At 41.4% G+C, this 18,740-nt stretch overlaps 1 long non-coding RNA gene across 3 annotated transcripts in view; it reads left to right on the top strand.

The window, feature by feature from the left end:
• Window positions 1-18,740, top strand: part of LOC309526648 — a 60,699-nt gene that overhangs the window by 26,749 nt on the left and 15,210 nt on the right. The window contains exons 2-5 of one of the 3 annotated variants that reach the window (XR_014216784.1): window positions 2,452-2,591; window positions 7,129-7,212; window positions 8,128-8,369; window positions 18,253-18,267. This is a non-coding gene — a long non-coding RNA (uncharacterized lncRNA). Of the gene's footprint in view, window positions 1-2,451; window positions 2,592-7,128; window positions 7,213-8,127; window positions 8,370-9,700; window positions 9,760-18,252; window positions 18,268-18,740 lie in introns of those variants that run through there. The other 2 variants (XR_014216785.1, XR_014216783.1) reach the window with 2 other exon arrangements.

Below are 18,740 nucleotides of genomic sequence, written 5' to 3'. Positions count from 1 at the left end.
TCGTAAATACTCTTTTATTTTAATTCCATCTTTATGCTCTTTTTATATAACTTCATATAATAACACTGGTCAACAACAAATTTGTTGTCTGCGTTTTGTCAGTTGATTTAGGACGAATCTGATGCGCTGAATCCAAAAATCACATTGGTTTTGCTCAATCAGGTCAAGTTTTTGAGCTATGGCCACATGTCATTTTTTTACGTTTTTGTTCACATGTACGCTTGTGTGGAGCATTTTAGAAGACGTTGGTGGGGATAAAATGCCATGTCGAATAATTGTTTTGATTGGAAATGATTATTTTAATGACAAGAAGTATTCAGGTCCAATAGTTCTGGGTGATTATGTCGAAAAGGGATCAGTTTGAGGTCATAAAACCTCGAAATGCAATGTGAGGCTGTTCTGCTGCAGCTGTGCTCAAGTTGTAACCCTGATGCACATATGTGCCCCCTTCCCATTTGGGAGGAGTTCAACCAGTAGATATCCCTGTGGGATAAAGGTAAAAGATAAAGGACCCCTGGATGGTTATGTCCAGTCAACGGTAACTATGGGGTTGCGGCGCTTATCTTGCTTTCAGACTGAGGGAGCCGATGTTTGTCCACAGACAGTTTTCCGGCTCATGTGGCCAACATGACTAAACTGCTTCTGGCACAACGAGACACTGATGAAAGCCAGAGCGCATTGAAACACCATTTACCTTCCCTCTGCAGCGGTACCTGTTTATCTACTTGCACTGGCATGCTTTTGAACTGCTAGGTTGGCAGGAGTTGGGACAGTAACGGGAGCTCACTCCATTGCGGGGATTTGAACTGCCAACCTTCCAATCGGCAAGCCCAAGAGACTTAGTTAAACCACAACGTAACCCACGTGGGATAAGGGCAACTCTTACATTTGTGACAAATTTTGCTACTGCATTACAATCCTGAACTCTGCTATAAAATCATTTGTTTCCAATAACGTGCAGCAGGAGATAGTTGTTGTTTTCAAAGGTGGGGGAACCAAGAACAAGAGGGAAACCTTAATCAGAAGTAGCACAAAATCCTGATTAAGCTTTTTTAAAGAACAAAGTTTATGTTAACCCCGGCAGGGCAAAAGAAAGTCCCAGTGGAGTAAATACAAAATCATTAGTCTGAACCACTTTTAATTTCTGCTTGGGATTTTCTGGCAGAGTGGTGTGGTTAATTAAACTGATTTCCCATTTTTATCTCCTGTTACTAATAAAAGGCTTTCAGGAGGAGAAGTGCAACTGTGTTCCTGACCTGTTCCCTTTAAAAGAGAAAAACCTACTAAAGAGGTACATTTTATGCTGACCACACTTGACTTAGCAATAAGCCTCCTCAACACGTTTCACAGTAAATTCCACCTTTTCACATAGATTCCTGCCATGTGGAATGTCTTTAAAATCATATTTACATTTGATCAAGGGACAGCTAGTGAAATATATACTACTTACGCTTAAGAATGCAAAAAATGGCCAAAAGAGTCAAATGGTCTCAAATGCCTGGACATCTACCATTCACTGGGAGCAATGAGAACTACATTTCCATAGTTATCTGCATCAATGTGCCACCACATTGAAGACCTCAGTCTCCATCTGTGGGAAATTAGCAGTCAAATATCTAACAATTACTAAGTCTAGGGGCAGAGCTTTATTTCTAGATTTGCAAGTGTCCCTATATTCCAGGGGCAGTCCCAGATTTACAGAAGCCGTCTTGGTTTCTGATTTGATCCCAGAATGTCCCGATTTTCCTTAGGACATCCCTAGTTTCATCCGAGAAATGTTGGTGGGTATGCAATAGATTGCTGCAGCCTCTATCTCCCTCAGCTTTCTTCACCATGTCTTAGATGTAGATGGATGTCTGCCTGTGCTGACCCTGAGAACAGACTCCATTTTTGTAATCAACTTTGCCTTTTGAAAGGGACGCAGGTGGCGCTGTGGGTTAAACCACAGAGCCTAGGACTTGCCGATCAGAAGGTCGGCGGGTCGAATTCCCACAACGGGGTGAGCTCCCATTGCTCAGTCCCTGCTCCTACCAACCTAGCAGTTTGAAAGCACGTCAAAGTGCAAGTAGATAAATAGGTACTGCTCCAGCAGGAAGGTAAACAGCCTTTCCGTGTGCTGCTCTGGTTCGCCAGAAGCGGCATACTCATGCTGGCCACATGACCCGGAAGCTGTACGCCTTGGCCAGTAAAGTGAGATGAGCGCCACTAGACCTAATGGGCAGGGGACCATTAGATGTAGGTAGTCCAACCCAAAAGACCCAGAGTCAATTTATTTAGGAGTGGCTGTACTGCTGCCCCTTTCAAGGCAACAGTGACCATCACTTTATGCAGCAACATATTGACCACACATCCTTGGTTATAAAGGAAGAATTGTTCTCATACTAGATAATAGTCTCAAATCTGTTCTGTCTCTGTTTATCTTCATGCATTTTTTTGCTGTGTTCTGTCTAGAAATCTGATTTCCCAGAGGAACTTTTGATTGCACATGACTTTGGTTCCATGGATGGAGGCCTAGCAAAATGAATCCATTGTGCAATATTTTGGAACCAAAGAGGGGTGGAAATCACTATGCAGATACCTCTGATTGACAGGCGGGGATTAGCTTAAAGGGTCCCCCACAAAAGCACATTCCCATTAAAGCTGCACATGTTATCTTTTTTTTTTGTAAGTGATAGAAAATAATCTGTTTTTGAACACTTTTTTTTTTTTTTTTTTTGCTTCATTGACTTTAATTAAGCTTCACCCAGGTTAAGGAATATCACAAACTCCTTAAACAACAGCCAGATAATGATTTGCTTGGCAGGCCTCCTATTCATGTTCCATTCTTCTGTCCACTGTTGACGTTAGAAATGTTTGAGTGACATGCCTAATACGATTAGGCCAACTTAATAGAAAAGAATCAATTTGTTTAATCATACACACCCACTTTTGGATACAGAAGGTCTGTATAAAATTTAGCTGCCCTATCAAGGAAGGTGCAAATGTGTATGTCGAGGTAATTTATCCTTTGGCAAGAATATAATTTGGTGAAGTGTGCTGACCATTTACAAAAATAACCAGTTTGTGCCCCCCCCCCAAGATTATACCCTCTCAGATTTCTTTTCTTTTTTCCCCTTTCCCCCCGTATTTTATTTTATTATTTTGACAACGTAACAATCAAAGATAAATAAGAATAATAATGTGCACCCCACCACCGAGACCATTCCATTATAACTATCCAACCTCCCAAAATTTCAACAACTCTTGTGATGGTTTGACCCCTTTTGTTTTAACAGTACAAATTCTACAAACACCTTCCATATCTCCTCAAAATCATTTCTCCTGCATATTCCCTATCTTACCTTAATGGCACATGTTAACTTATCATTAATAGCTATATCCCACACCTCTTTATACCATTCTTCTATTTTATATTCTACTTGCCCCTTCCACTTCCTAGCTAATTCATGCAGCTGTCAATAAATTTGTGAGCAAGTCCTTCCTAGCCTGCGAACCTTCCACCCCATTGTAAATTGATAATAATGCTACCTCTGGAATTTCGGTCAGCTTTAACCCAGTAATTTCTGTTATCTCCTTAAATTGTTGTTGTTGTCGTTTAGTCGTGTCCGACTCTTCGTGACCCCATGGACCAGAGCACGCCAGGCACTCCTGTCTTCCACTGCCTCCCGCAGTTTGATCAAACTCATGCTGGTAGCTTTGAGAACACTGTCTAACCATCTCATCCTCTGTCATCCCCTTCTCCTTGTGCCCCCCATCTTTCCCAACATCAGGGTCTTTTCCAGGGAGTCTTCTCTTCTCATGAGGTGGCCAAAGTATTGGAGCCTCAGCTTCAGGATCTGTCCTTCCAGTGAGCACTCAGGGCTGATTTCCTTCAGAATGGAGAGGTTTGATCTTCTTGCAGTCCATGGGACTCTCAAGAGTCTCCTCCAGCACCATAATTCAAAAACATCAATTCTTCGGCAGTCAGCCTTCTTTATGGTCCAGCTCTCACTTCCATACATCTCTACTGGATCTCCTTAAATACCCTTTGCCAAAAAAAATGTGCATATTTACACCCCCACCACATGTGAACATAATTCCCTGTTTCTTGGCATCCTCTCTTCTCAGATTTCTTAATGACCATTTATCCCTTTGAACTGTAAACTACAAAGTCTACAACCTTCACCAACCTGGTGTTGTCCCGATATTTTGAACTACAATTCCCATCAGCCTCAGCCAGCACATTATACCTCTATGCATGTGGAGGACACATGGCCTGGGGAAGGCTGATCTAGATCTGATAAAGATCCAGTGCTGTTTTTCTAGAAAAAGAGGTGCTGGAGCTCACCATGAACTTATCCCTTATTCTCTTAGAACGGCCCACTTGAGAGGTGCCGGAACTGAGCTTCCGTGAGCTCCGGATGAAATAAAGCTCTGTAAAGACCCATAGTTCAAGGAATCACTGCTGCATGTTGGGTGAAAGCTAGGCTGGATCTAGACAAGTCAAAGAAGCAATTCAGTTAAACGTGTTGTAAACTCATACAGGGAAATCCGGTAGGGAAATCCGGGACTCCACAGTGCCATCTGGTGTCACAGTGTTATATCACATATACAACGCATATAAATCTCTTTTTCTTTACCAACCTAGCTGAGTCCCTAGTTTCTAGAGACATTCTCAATGTCACTTGATTGGGAGTTTTCCTGGAATGGAACAATATGATAAATTAGTTCAACTAATTAGTTTGGACTACTCAACAATTAGTTTGGACTACTCATAGAGTCATAGAACTGTAAAGTTGGAAGGGCCCCCAATAGGTTGGTGGAACCTCCTGAGTAGATTTTTGGGGGGTGTAAGATGAGAATAAAGGAAGTCCCATCGGAGGATCAGAGTTCCACTTCCACAGCATTAGATGCAGCCCATTGTTTTGACTGATTTATGTAAACTGCTTTGAGTTCCCTTTGTGACTGAAAATGTAATATAAAGACTTTAAACAAATAAATACTACCTTGAGAGAAGCTAGAAACAATCTAATGGAGACTGGCAGGCTGCTTAAGAAATCCTGGGCTGAGCAATTGAAGGGAGTAATGTTGTGTGTGAATTCACCAGACCCTGGATGAAACAGAGCCCCTCTAGTGGTGGTGAAGAGTCATATCTCCAGTTTGAGTGACAAGCCTTATTTAGTCTGACCAAATCCCACACTGGTCAGGACTTTACGTTCTTTTAAGAGCTCTGAGGCAAAGGGTAAGAACTGCTACACCAAGTCAGGCCAGTGATTGATGGTGGCAGACACAGAGGTTGATGGACTCTGACTCCTACCAAACATTTATCACTGTACAAAAAAAGAGCCAGCAACAAATAAAACGAGGAGCGGACACCCAGTTTGGAACACAGCGTTCCTTGGGACTGAAGCGACCAGGACTGCAGAACACACAGGTGTCATGAATTACTGGAGCAAGTGTGGCATTTGAGGAATAGAGATAAAGGGCTCGTTCGTGTTTTCAAAAAAATAAAAGAAAAATTAGCCTGCGTTGATTTGCTCAAGGGAGAAAAAATACCACACGCTGCACACTGAATTGTCAAATGTGAAAAATTTAATGCTTCTGGCTTCACAAACACGCAGCAGTCTAATGGAAATGTCAGAGCATTGTTTGCATGGGGGGTGAGAAAGAAACAATCACAGTTTTATATTCCCACCAGCTCCGGTTCTCCATGGGCTGATTCACACTTTTATAGTCATGTTTACCCTGGTGCTTCCTACAAGGGATACATAAAGTGCAAAAAGGAAACATGATTATCTGAATGCTTGCGGACATGCTCGAGAAAGCTGTGAGTGGCCCCGGCTCTCTGGCAGACGTTTACCGGATGTCTAGAGCAATGCATCTTCATTTTGCACAGAACTGCACACTGTTACAACCTGCAAGTACCACATTCCATTGTCATGTGTGAGCCGGTCATCCTTCGCTGGTGACACCACGGGCATTTTGCAGAAACTCGAAACAGATAGCTCAGGATATTTCAGAAATCATGAAGGGGAAAAAGCAAACAATCCTTTGAATAAAACTAGTAACATTTTTCAAAAGCCATAGGGAAACATATTGTGAAACTATTCAATTGACTTATTGTCAGGTCTTTACTAGTGGGACGCAGGTGGCGCTGTGGTCTAAACCAATGAGCCTCTTGGGCTTGCTGATTGCAAGGTTGCTGGTTGGAATCCCCACGACGGTGGTGAGCTCCTGCTGTTCTGCCCCAGCTTCTGCCAACCTAGCAGTTTGAAAGCACACCAGTAAAAGTAGATAAATAGCTACTGCTGCAGTGGGAAGGTAAACGGTGTTTCCATGCGCTCTGGTTTCCGTCACAGGTTCCGTTGCACCAGAAGCGGTTTAGTCATGCTGGCCACATGACCCAGAAAGCTGTCTGTGGGCAAACGCTGGCTCCCTTGCCTTGAAAAGTGAGATGAGCGCCGCACCCCATAGTCACCTTTGACTGAAGTTAACCATCCAGGAGTCCTTTACCTTTACTTTTTTACTAGCGCTGTTCGAGCGGTTTGTCCAAATCCCAAATACAGGAAGGTGTATTCGGACCAAAGCACAGTTCCTCCCAGGTGATGCCCCTCCAAAGTTATCTGGGGGGGTTAACCCCTTCCATGTAATCTAAGACAGACAGCCCACCTCCAGATTGATAGAAAAAAATATAAACAATACCGTGTAAAGCCAGGAGAAGGGGGAGAGCTGGAATTTGCTTATTGAGAGCTGTAGCCTCCAATCCAAGGCAAGAATCTCACCAAACACTCCCCGATCACAGACCCTCCAAATATCCCTATTTTCCAGAGAAAGTCCCATATTTTCAGAAGCTTTCCCAGTTTCTGATTTGATCCTGGAATGTCCTGCTTTTCCTTAGGACGTCCCAATTTGCATCAAAGAAATGTTGGAGGGTATGGAGTTATCTGATCCTGGAGCCATCTGAAGGCAGTCCTGTATAGAGAAGGGGTTTTTTTATGTTTAATGGTTTGTATTGTGTTTTTATATATGTTGGAAATTGCCCAGAGTGGTTGGGGCAACCCAGTCAGATGAGTGGGCTATGAAAAGTAAAATCATCATCATCATCATCATCATCATCATCATGTAATATGATGTCCCTATTTTCATCAGGGAAATGTTGGAGAATATGTGATCACAGTGCTTGTTTTGGTGAAGATTTAAAAGGATATGCTCTGCTTTCACTGCCTCACTCATGCAAGTTCTGCTTTGAGAATGTTAGAAATTGTTTGTTGTTGGCATTTGGGTGGCATTTAGTTCAGCTTGTCTTTAATCCTTCAATACCCTGCCTGCTCTTATTTTCCATCCTGTCACAGGTTTTCAGTACAGGATTCATCTCCTTTGGGGGGTGTGTGTGTGGAGTTCTTCCTAGATCATAAGCTAATTCTTCTCATGCCCAAGAGTGCTAGATTTAACATTTTTATTTTTATTTTTGACCTATATTTGCAGATGCATTGGCTAAAGCTCCTCAATTTAAAGCCTTGTTTTTTAACAACAACAACAACCACAACCCTTGCAGAAAATGTGAGCTATGGATGCCCACTTGATCCTTTGAAATGTCTTCCTGGCAGTTTATGTCCAGGTTTCTCACACAAAATGGCATTCTACCAGCTTCAAAACTGGTACGCCAATACACTAATGCATGTATCCTAGCAAAGGTTGAGAAAGCAAAGGCAGATTATACACAGCTGTAGCCACCATATGGCCTGCATTAAAAAATCACTCCTTTGAGAATGCTAAATCAATATAGGGCCAACTGTTCCTTCTTGTTCAGCCACTGCATAGGTCTAGAGCCCATATATATGAAAATAGAACTTTTGCCTGTTCCAAAAAGGCTGGTGTTGGTTGCATAATAGTTACCTGCTTAAAATGTGAAGGACAGAAGTCAAATCTCAGCTTAGCCAGCGACTTACAAGGTGGTTTTAGTCATTTCACTATCATTTGGCCCTACTACCTCTGTCTTTAATAAGGGGAGTATGTGTTGCAGATATTAAATATCGCGCAGTTTGAAGCTACTGGAAGCATAAGAACTGACTCCTTTGGAAATTCAACATTGTCCAGGCCTGTGGAAACTTCATTCAAATTTTACTAGCAGAACTTTCTTCATAACAGATCTAAAACATCAAGTGTACATCTGCTGTCCAGCACAGGCTCAGCATCTTACAAAATATGAAATGATCCAATCAGACCTATAAGCAGAGATCTCTGTCTCTCGAGCCTGCTTTTGGGGAGCCATTATCACATGCTTGTCATGTTCGGAGGAAGACTAACAACCACCACCCTTTCAAGATGGCGAATTTGCAACTCAGTGCCTTCATCACATGATTAAAGGTTCACTCTCAGTTTATCAACAGGTAATCATTAACTAGTTACAGATTAGAGTCCTTTAGAAAAATTCTTGTGGACCCCCACCCCCCAGTATTAGACCAGAAGTCTAAAGGGTTGTATTCTATGAAGTTTAACTTAAGAGTAGACCCATTGAAGTTAATGGACCTAACTGAAGTCATTTTCTACTCTAAGTAAAACTTAGTTGAATGTCACCCAAAAATTAGAAAAGCTATTCATCAAAATAAGTCTAATTTTCAGGAAAGTCAGAAAAAGGGACAACCCACTGTGTGTATGAGCTGAAGATGCAAACTTTAAGTAGGCAAGTTAAAAAAAAAATGTAATTTTTGCACTCAAACTGAAGACTTGCATCAACTGAGCTTTTAAGTCTGTCAAGCAGACCAGTTGAAAATAGCTGCAGACAGATCCTAGTGCAGTGAAATGAAGGGATTCATTAAGCCCAATTGGGTTCAGTGAGTTGATTTTGGTTCCCATTGAAATTAATGGACTTTAATCGTGATGACTAGCTTGTCTCATTTCTACAGGGTGTTACGTTTAGCTCATTTGCTATGAATCCAGCTTACAGCACTGTACTTTTCTAAAAGAATTCTGGTTCAATGGGGCATACTCTGAGGTTATATGGGTACACGACTGAAGGCCTATGCATTTATTCTAGCCCAGAAATCTTACACTGTGGGATTTCTTTCTTTCTTTCTTTCTTTCTTTCTTTCTTTCTTTCTTTCTTTCTTTCTTTCTTTCTTTCTTTCCTTCCTTCCTTCCTTCCTTCCTTCCTTCCTTCCTTCCTTCCTTCCTTCCTTCTTTCTTTCTCTTTCTCTTTCTTCCACTCACCACATTATACTAGCAATGCTTCTACATTTTGTCCATTTGCTCACCTATTCCAACATTTAACTGCTTTTCCTGTGTAACGGTATTTGCATGGGCATCACATTGCATAAACTACAAGTTTGGCATTGCATACAGGTCAATCTCGGAGGACCGGTTCCTTTCCCATCCACAGGGTTAACAAATAGTTTTAATTTCTTGCAAGGAGTGCAATATGAGTTCAATGACCAAAAGGAAAATTATCCTTAGGGCAGCTTGAGCATGGAAGTACCAACAGCATTTATAATTCATAGCACATGTCCTAGAGATATCATTTCTCACCACCCAATCGCTTGATATTTGTCTCATCCATTTTATATTATTTCCAATCGCATATTCTAATATTGATGAGATTTGGGTTTGTAATACTTTCATCTTATGTATTGCATCCTTATTTTTTGGTTCTTTGGCTATTATTTTCCATTTAGCGATATCTCTTTTCTTATTTGTTCTAATTTTTCTTCTTGTATTCTTTTAGATCTCATGTTTGCTGTATATAAAATCCTCTTATAAAGATTTTTCTTGTGTCCCATTAAATTCTAATGTCAGTGTCTTGTATTTTATTTATTTAAAAAAATTCTTTTAGTGCTTTTTGTGCTTTGTTTACTATCTCTTCATTGTTAAATAAATTATTGTTCAGTCTCCACCTTTTGTTTATCTTCCCTTTATTCCTTAATTCCAAAACTATTGCATTATGATCTGTTAATATTTTTGGCTGGATCTTTACTTTGTGTATTTTAATTATGTTGTGTATTTTAATTTTATTGCGTATTTTAATTATTAAATTATTAAATTATTTGTTTTAAAATTATTTGCAATTATTAAATTATTTGTTACCCATATACCATCAATTCTTCCAGCTGATTGTTTAGCTACTGAAAATGTGTATACTGATTCCTGTTTGGATTTTTATATCTCCATGTATCCCTTAAATTTAAGTTTTCTGCCATTTGGAAAAATGAATGCAGCAGTCTCCCTTTCCTATATTTCCTGACTCTTTCTGTTCTGTCTAGCTCCAGTGAAGCAACCCCGTTTAGCTCACCCATTAGGATGATCTCATCATGTATGTAATCTAATAATCTCTTCTCTACTTCTTTAAAGTACTTTGTTTTGTTACCATTTGGTGCGTAGATTCCTACAACTTCTATTTGTTCCCTTCCTCTTGTTATCTTTACTCCTAGTATTCTGTCTTCTTCATCTTTAAAGACCTGTTTAGTCTCTAATTTGGGATTTATATAAATAACAATTCCTCTTTTCTTTTTTATATCTAAAGAGGTAAATTCTTGACCTAATCTCTTGTTTGTTAGTACTCTCTCATGTTTTCTGGCTACATGGGTTTCTTGCAGGCAGATGATATCTCAAATATTTTTTAAAAAACACACACATTTTGTTTCTTTTTAATTTATTATTGAGCCCATTAACATTTCATGAGATCATCTTCAAATCCATTACACTTTATTTATATTTAACCCGTTATCTGTAGAGTTACAACAACAATCAAACAAACTAAACAACAATCCAATGTATTATGCTGTGATGTCTTAACTCCAATGGTATTCGTGAATTTCTTTTATTGTCTTCACTAGTTTTCTTGTGTTTTTACTACTCCTTCTTTGGATTTGATTTGATATCCCGCTTTATCACTACCCGAAGGAGTCTCAAAGCGGCTAACATTCTCCATTCCCTTTCCTCCCCCACAACAAACACTCTGTGAGGTGAGTGGGGCTGAGAGACTTCAGAGAAGTGTGACTAGCCCAAGGTCACCCAGCAGCTGCATGTGGAGGAGCAGAGACACGAACCCAGTTCACCAGATTACGAGTCTGCCACTCTTAACCACTACACCACACAGGCTCTCCTCTCTTTCTGATGATGTTTCCCCCAGTTCTTTTTTGTACCTCCTCCAAAATTTTTCTGCTTCGTCTATCATTCTTAAGGTTCTCCTTTTTTCTTTGTAGGTAAATGTAATTCCCTCCGGGAATTCCAATCGAAATCTTATTGAGTTTCTGTTCAGTGTGTCTGTTAATGGCCTGCAGTTCTGTCTGTTTTTCAATAATCTTGTTGGGACCTCCTTGAATACTTTGATGTTTTTGTCATCTATTATTAATTTACATTGTCGTCTTGAAGGGGTGAAGGTCAGGATGACCAATGGAGAGCCAGGCTAAGGACCTCTAAAGCCATTTAAGAACCTCTGACACCATTTTAGAGAGCAAACTAGAAGCTAAAAGCCTGAAGTCATTTTCTGAGAGCAAAGCCTCTCTCCTGTTTGCAACTGTTTGCAAAGAGCAAGTGTGGTTAGGATATTTTGCAGGTGCAGCTAGCTTGCAAGGATGTGGTTAAGGGTAGCTTGCACCGGCAGGAAGTTTGCCAGTTGAGGTTAAGCCATTTCTGAGAAACGACCCCTGACAAAGGCAAGTAGCAGGATGTTTGCTGACCGCCAGGCTCCAGATATAACTCTTAAGTGTGAAGTTGCTAAACCACAAGTACATTTCTGGGAAGCAGGGGGTTCAGGGGTATTTCCTGGAACTAGTAAAGAGGTTAAGTAGTTTATAAGCCAGTAGAGCCACCTAGTGGAATAGGCAACTTGGAACCGAAAGGAGACACCAATTTATTCATTGGTTGAGCTTTAATGAATATGCATCAATGACCATAGGAAATTGTCAATAATTGGCTAAAGGGATGCCAAGGGGCTGAACTGTGCTTTGCAAGAAGGTATATAAGTAGGCTGCCCCTAAGGAGGGGTGGGCATTTTCTCATTTTCTGAAATGCACCCTTTGCTTTTGTCTGACAAAACCAAATAAAAACTTTTTCTTTAAAAAACTTTGCTGCCTGGTTTTTACATTCCTGGTCTGCATACCGAAGTCCCTTTCAGTCTTTTTTGTAAAAAAATTGTCCTTTCCCTTTGCCTTTGCCATGGCGTGGGCCTTTGCCTTTGCCGTGACCCGGTCCTTCACCTTCGCCTTTGCCTCTGCTTTGGCCTGGGCCATCGCCTTTGCCTTCTTTCTGGCCCGGGTCTTTGCTGTTGCATGCACCCTGGCCTAGGCCTTTGCCTTTGCTTTGGCCCGGGCCTTTGCCTTTGTCCTGACCCAGGCCTTCATTTTGCCTTTGCCCTGATCTGGGCCTTTGTTGTGGCCTGGGCCTTTGCCTATGCCTTCGTGATAGCCCAGGCCTTTGACTTCACCTTCGCCTGGGCCTGGGCCTTTGCCTTTGCCTTTGCCTTTGCCCAAGCATTCGCCTTTGTCTTTCCCTTTGCCATGGCCCAGGTCTTCGACTTAGCCCTGGCCCGAGCCTTCACTTTCACTTTTACTGTCCATGACTCCCGAGCCTCCCCCGATCTCCTGCCCCCTTTCCTCATTGTTTTGACTGATCGGGGGAGGCTTGGGAGTCGCGGACGGGTGGCCATAGCCCAGGAGGGGTGCAAGGCATGCAGTTTCTCTCTGCCAGGCAAGGTGCAAAGTCCTTCTTTCACACCCTGTGAAACATAAATGCACAGAGTTTTTTTTTAAAAAAAATGTGGGCAATGGCACGCCACCCACAACTCCTGAGCCTCCCCCCAATCAGTCAAAACAAAGGGGGCAGGGAGCAGGAGATCTGTACTGATGGACATCCCTGGTTCCCCTTCAGCACTGGCAGTCAGCAGCCCGGAGACAGCCTGGTAGTGCAGTTGGCTCTGGCTCGCTTCAGGAGCTGCTTGCCTCTTACAGCCGTGGCGCTTGTCATTTTTCCTCTCCAGAAGTCCCCATATGATGGGTTGCACACAAGACACATCATATGGGGGCTTCCAGAGAGGAAAAATGGCAGTCGCCATAGCAGCGGGCAGCTCCTGAAGCCAGCCAGAGGAAACTGTGCTACCACGCTGGCTCCGGGCTGCTGAGGCTGCTGCTGCCACATTTTCTGGGAACAGATCTGTAAATCTGGGGACATTCCGGGGACGTAATTTGTCTGGGAACAGATTTGCAAATCTGGGGACACCTGGTAACCCTAGGCAAACCCCACCTTAACAGTCCCAGAAGGGGAATGCATTCTAGACCACCGCTTGCAAATCCCTGCCGTCAGACGCATTCTCAGCAGGAAGCAATTGAAAATCAACCTAGCAGATTAAAACCATATTTGTCAGAAACAAGAAAACTGATGAAAAGCACTGCCAGAAGAGCATTGCATGACATACTGCTGTTTTGCCATAGGGTGAACATGCTGTCTGTAAAGTATTGTGCTTACAGGAAACACAGACGAAAAGGTGGGTATGACAAACAGAGAGGAATTTGAAGGAAGAACGAGACAATGGTGCTCAGCTTCATAAGAAATGATCTCAGCATGGACAGTTTCCACATTCTTCTCAAATCTTCTGCAAGCTTTGTTGTAAACAAAAGTTTGACAAAGAAATCTGAAAGGTTACTGGGATTTTGCAAGGCTGTAATGAAGAAACTGGACCTGGAATTGAATCTAAGGTGGGAAGCAAAACCAAAAAAAACGGTTTGTACTGAGTCAGACCATTGCTCCACTGAGAGGCAGAAGCTCTCCAGGGATTGAAACTGGGACCATCTGCATGGAAGGAAGATGTTCTATCACTCAGCCCCTAGATTAGGATGGGGAAACAGTAGGATTACTGGGTAACACGCACACACACACACACACACACACACACACACACACACACCAGAAGCTTTCTTATTAGGAATTGTAGGTACCAACATCCCAAAGGAGCAGAAAATAGCCACACAGATGCTACTAGCCTAGAGATGGAAATAAGACAAAGTCTCTAGCAGAGAGGAATGGCAAACCAAGCTGATGGACTCTGCCGATATGGCAAAACTGACTGGAAAACTCAGGAATCAAGAAGGCAAAAGCTTCAAGAAAGAATGGGGGGGGGGAATAATTTATTTAGGAGACCATTGTAAGCAGATGAAAACATTAGCAGGATTTTAATAGCACTTGTGATGTAACAATCACTATGGACAATATGGAGAGATACAGAATATGGCTCATGAAATAATATGCAGTTGAAAATGTTAACAATAAGACCCTTGGAGGGGATGGCGGGAAGTCTGGAGATTCAGAGAAATCTCAAATATGGATATGTACTTGGTATTATTATAACTTTATGCTTGCAAAATCAAATAAAAATTATTATTATTATTTTTTAAAAGATTACTGGGTAAATAATATCATTGTATCATCAAGCTTACAGTGGAAAGCTATAATTATTATTGTTTTTTTTTTAAATATGTATTTTTAGTTGCGGAAAATAGATATTACATGTACAGCTTGCTATGCAATAAAGGAACATTATATGAAAATGAGATATAGATGGTAAAAAGAGATGGTTAAGTTGTTTCTGTATGCTACTAGCACAGCCAGAATCCTATATGCGCACAAGTGGAAAAAAGAAGTCCCAGCCAAGGAAGAATGGATTTTAAATTAATGGACTATGCCGAGATGGTGAAGTCGACAACAAAAAGAAGAGATAAAAAAGGGAAACTTTGTTGAAGAGTGGAGGTTCTCTTCAGACTATTTGACAAAAAAATTATAGTCAATAACACGGAAGAGAAGGAGAATAAATAAATGATTGTAATATGTTATAATACAATAGAAAATAAATGGCAGTTATGGTAAAAGAAAAAGGAATACAACAGGAATATCATGGATGTAAGGATGGGATGTCAAAAGGTAAGAAATTATTATACTGAAAGTGAATTGAATAATGTCAGGTTTTGTGTTACACACACCCGATCTGTAATTTGAAGCACCATATTAAACAACTCTGCCATCTTATGTCAGGAACACCCTCGAGTTATTATGCCAGTGGCACAATCTTCCGTACAAGTGTTTAATGAAAAATATGTGCTGGTTTTTGTGTGTTTTCAATGGCCATAGTAACACGACAGGCAACAGGAGGAAGAACTTCAGTCATTTGTTATTAGAGACTTCTGCTAATTATAATTCTGTCAGCCCAAGGCAAGCCTTAAGGCAGTACCAAATTGGTTTGGTTTCTGGAGGCGACCACAGCATGAACCACAAAAATCATACATCTACTGTTTCATTCAGAATATTTTTTTCTTGTTTTCCTCTTCTAAAAACTAGGTGCGTCTTATGGTCACGTGCGTCTTATGGAGCCAAACATAGGGTAGTTCCATATGTTCATTTTTAGAACCTAAAAAGAGCTCTACTGGATTAAACCAAGGGCCTTTTGGGTCCACCTTCAACTGTCTGGGAATAAGACCAAAGGTCTGCAGCTTTAGTTGATACTGAAAAATCACAGTACAGTGGAACCTCGGGTTTTAAGGCGGGGATCCATTCCGGAGGCCCCGCCTCAACCTGAAAACGACACAGGACAAAGTGTCGCTTCTGTGCAGGTGCGCAGAGCGGTTTTGCGCTTCTGCACATGTGCAAAGCGCAATTTAGCACTTCTGCGCATGCGTGAGCGGCAAACCCGGAAGTAATCCACTATGGTACTTCTGGGTTTGCCGCGGACGTTTGCCGTGATGAACGCTAGAGGAGGCGGACGTTCGCAGGGGTTTTACTGTATGTATGAAGATGATTTGAGGTTTACTTTTCACCCGTGAAAAGTATGCAATCCAATGTCCTGATCTTGTGGCCTCTTATCCAGTTTTGTTCAATATCTCTATTAGACATTTCTTTTTTTATTTGGGGGAGAAGACCTTTGGCAAGCCATCTAGCACTCAGCTCCAGAGGCAAATGTGTCAGAAAGTTAACGACGTTCAATCTACGCTTATTGCAGATTGACCTTAACTGCTGCCAAGACTCTGTCATGTGATGGCAATATAGCCATTGTTGCTAAGCTCCCTATTATTAATCTTTCTAATGGAAAATGAAGAGGGCAGAATTTACTGTAGATACTTTGAGCAAATAAAGCCAAAAGGAAGTGATTGTGAGAAGACTTGGCAATCTCTGCCCTGTTTAAAATTCAGGGGAAAGGGCCTACTTTGGGTACTTACTTACTTTTTCTTTCTTTTTCCAAATAATTTTTATTTGGTTTTGCAGATTTATAAATATAATCATACCACAACAAATCCACAGTTCAAAGATTCCTCCTTCCCCTCCATGGGTTCTATTGTTACCCTTTTTCTACTGCATCTTATTTCAATAGTCCAAGGTTTTTTTTGGTAACTCCATTATATCCATAGTTCTTATTACAAGTGTTATTGCTGCCCTGCTAGTGTTTTCAACTGCTTACAGTGGTCTTCTACATAAATTATAATCCCCCCCCCCATTCCTTATTAAAGTTTTGGTCATCCTAATTTCTGAGCTTTCCGGTCATTTTTGCCATTTCAGCATAGTCAATCAACTTAATTTGCCATACTTCTCTGGTAGGGACTTTAAATTCTTTCCACCTCCACTTTGTGTACTTACTTCCAGTTGACTACTGAGCACAGTCTAGAAAGTTATTTGTCCCTTAATTTCAGGGACTTTCTGGCATCTTTTTTACTTAGCACTTAGGCATCACACACTAATTCACAGTCATTTAAGTTTGGTGGGGAGGGAGGTGAACTCCCTCTTTGTGTCACAATGAACACAAGCAATTCCATCAGGTGGAGGAAGACCAGAGTCACAATTCTGTAGTTCTGAAGAAATGGGCACTGCACTCCCTAAATGGTTTGCATGTGTGAATGGACCACCAAGAGCTCATTCAGATTATGGATGAGTGAAGCTATCCATTTCAGTTTCTCTCCATTTCTCATTTTACCCCAATCTTCGCTTTGCCCTAGTTCCTCATCCAATTGTCAATTTTTCTTTTAAAAGTTTGCATGGAAATGCAGACTCATTTTAATGCACAGCTCTGCAAATGGTACACATTTCTGCATGCAATTTTGCAAAATTTTTTGCAAGCTGTTTCCCCCCAACATAATGCATTTTGGCACCATTAGATATATTCTTATATGCATTTTCTCCTAAATTACACCTTGTGCACATTTTGTGGCTGGAGATCTGCATCAAAAATTCTGAAGAAGGACAATTTTTAAAAAAACAGCTGTTTTGGGGTGCATGCACTGGTTTGGGAAGTCTGATTTGGCAGGTTTTCATTAAAACACAAACCATACTGAGGACTGAGTGTGCCAGTGTGATCTGTTTGAAGTGAAACAGAGAGAGGAAGATCCCTAAACAATAATAGGGTGAAACATGGTGCATGAAGTTTCTATAAGGCGAGTAAGTGAATAGGCGTGAGATTATAAGTATATTCATCTCAGTCAAATGTTTAGGAAAGTAAAATTCTTTTTAATATAAATTGTCTGGACATTGCATATCACACCCCCCCACACACACACCAATCATCAGCTGCCCATTTGTTCTGGATTTGGTTATTTACATTTTCCTTAATTTGTTATTTGAATCTATCTATCATCTATCTATCTAAGGGACGCGGGTGGCGCTGTGGGTTAAACCGCAGAGCCTAGGACTTGCTGATCAGAAGGTTGGTGTTTCGAATCCCTGCGATGGGGTGAGCTCCTGTTGCCTGGTCCCTGCTCCTGCCAACCTAGCAGTTCGAAAGCACGTCAAAGTGCAAGTAAATAAATAGGTACCGCTCTGGTGGGAAGGTAAACGGCGTTTCTGTGCTCTGCTCTGGTTCGCTAGAAGCAGCTTAGTCATGCTGGCCACATGACCCGGAAGCTGTAAACTGGCTCCCTTGGCCAATAAAGCGAGATGAGCGCCGCAACCCCAGAGTCGGTCACGACTGGACCTAATGGTCAGGGGTCGCTTTACCTTTACCTTTTATCTATCTATCAGAGTGCTTGAAACCACTTTCCTAGACAACCACACAGGTTCTGCTCAGGTGAGGTTTTGCCTTGGACTTTCTTACCTTGATCTTTAGGTATCTTTAACTTAATAGAGGTTTTAGTCTTACAGCAATTTTTCTCATACCCACCAGTTGAAAGTGAAAGGCGATTCCACAAAGGGAACCTGGTTCTTTTTAAGAATTAAGCTTGATATCCATGACTTACTCAACAAAATGATTCCATTGTAAATGTGGAACAAGAAACCCTAAAGCAACTTTGAATTTCTCTGTCCCCTCAGGATATTCTTGCCACAGTGAGATTTACTCCCAGTGTTTGAAGTGAATTGAAATCTTGGGCGGGAGTCAGGAGAAAATGTGGGAGCTCTACAGGCAGGATTGATGCCTGATCTTTACGTGGAAAGAACTCAATCTCCGTCTAAACTGTTGAAAAGACTCACATCTCCTGAGAAGTCTGCCGGTTTGGAAGAAAGGGGCCATGAACACCTATTTTTATTCCTCCTTGCATAGGTTAGATGATTAGATAGATAGATGATAGATAAAAAAGGTAAAGGTAAAGGACCCCTGGACCCCTGGTTTAGACCACAGTGCCACCCGCATCCCAATAGATGACAGACAGACAGACAGACAGACAGACAGACAGATATAGACAGATGAACTCCAGGAATATTTATTTTAAAGAAGAAAATGCTAGACCAAGGAACTCAAGCAGCCTTTTAATAATAATAATAAAAAATAAAATAAATATTTATATCCCGCCCTCCCCAGC

This window comes from Podarcis vaucheri (assembly GCF_965113315.1).
Source record: "Podarcis vaucheri genome assembly, chromosome: 2".
In the NCBI taxonomy this organism is placed as follows: Eukaryota; Metazoa; Chordata; class Lepidosauria; order Squamata; family Lacertidae; genus Podarcis; species Podarcis vaucheri.
Note: the sequence above shows the minus strand (reverse complement) of the source record. Positions and strands in the feature narration are given on the sequence as shown.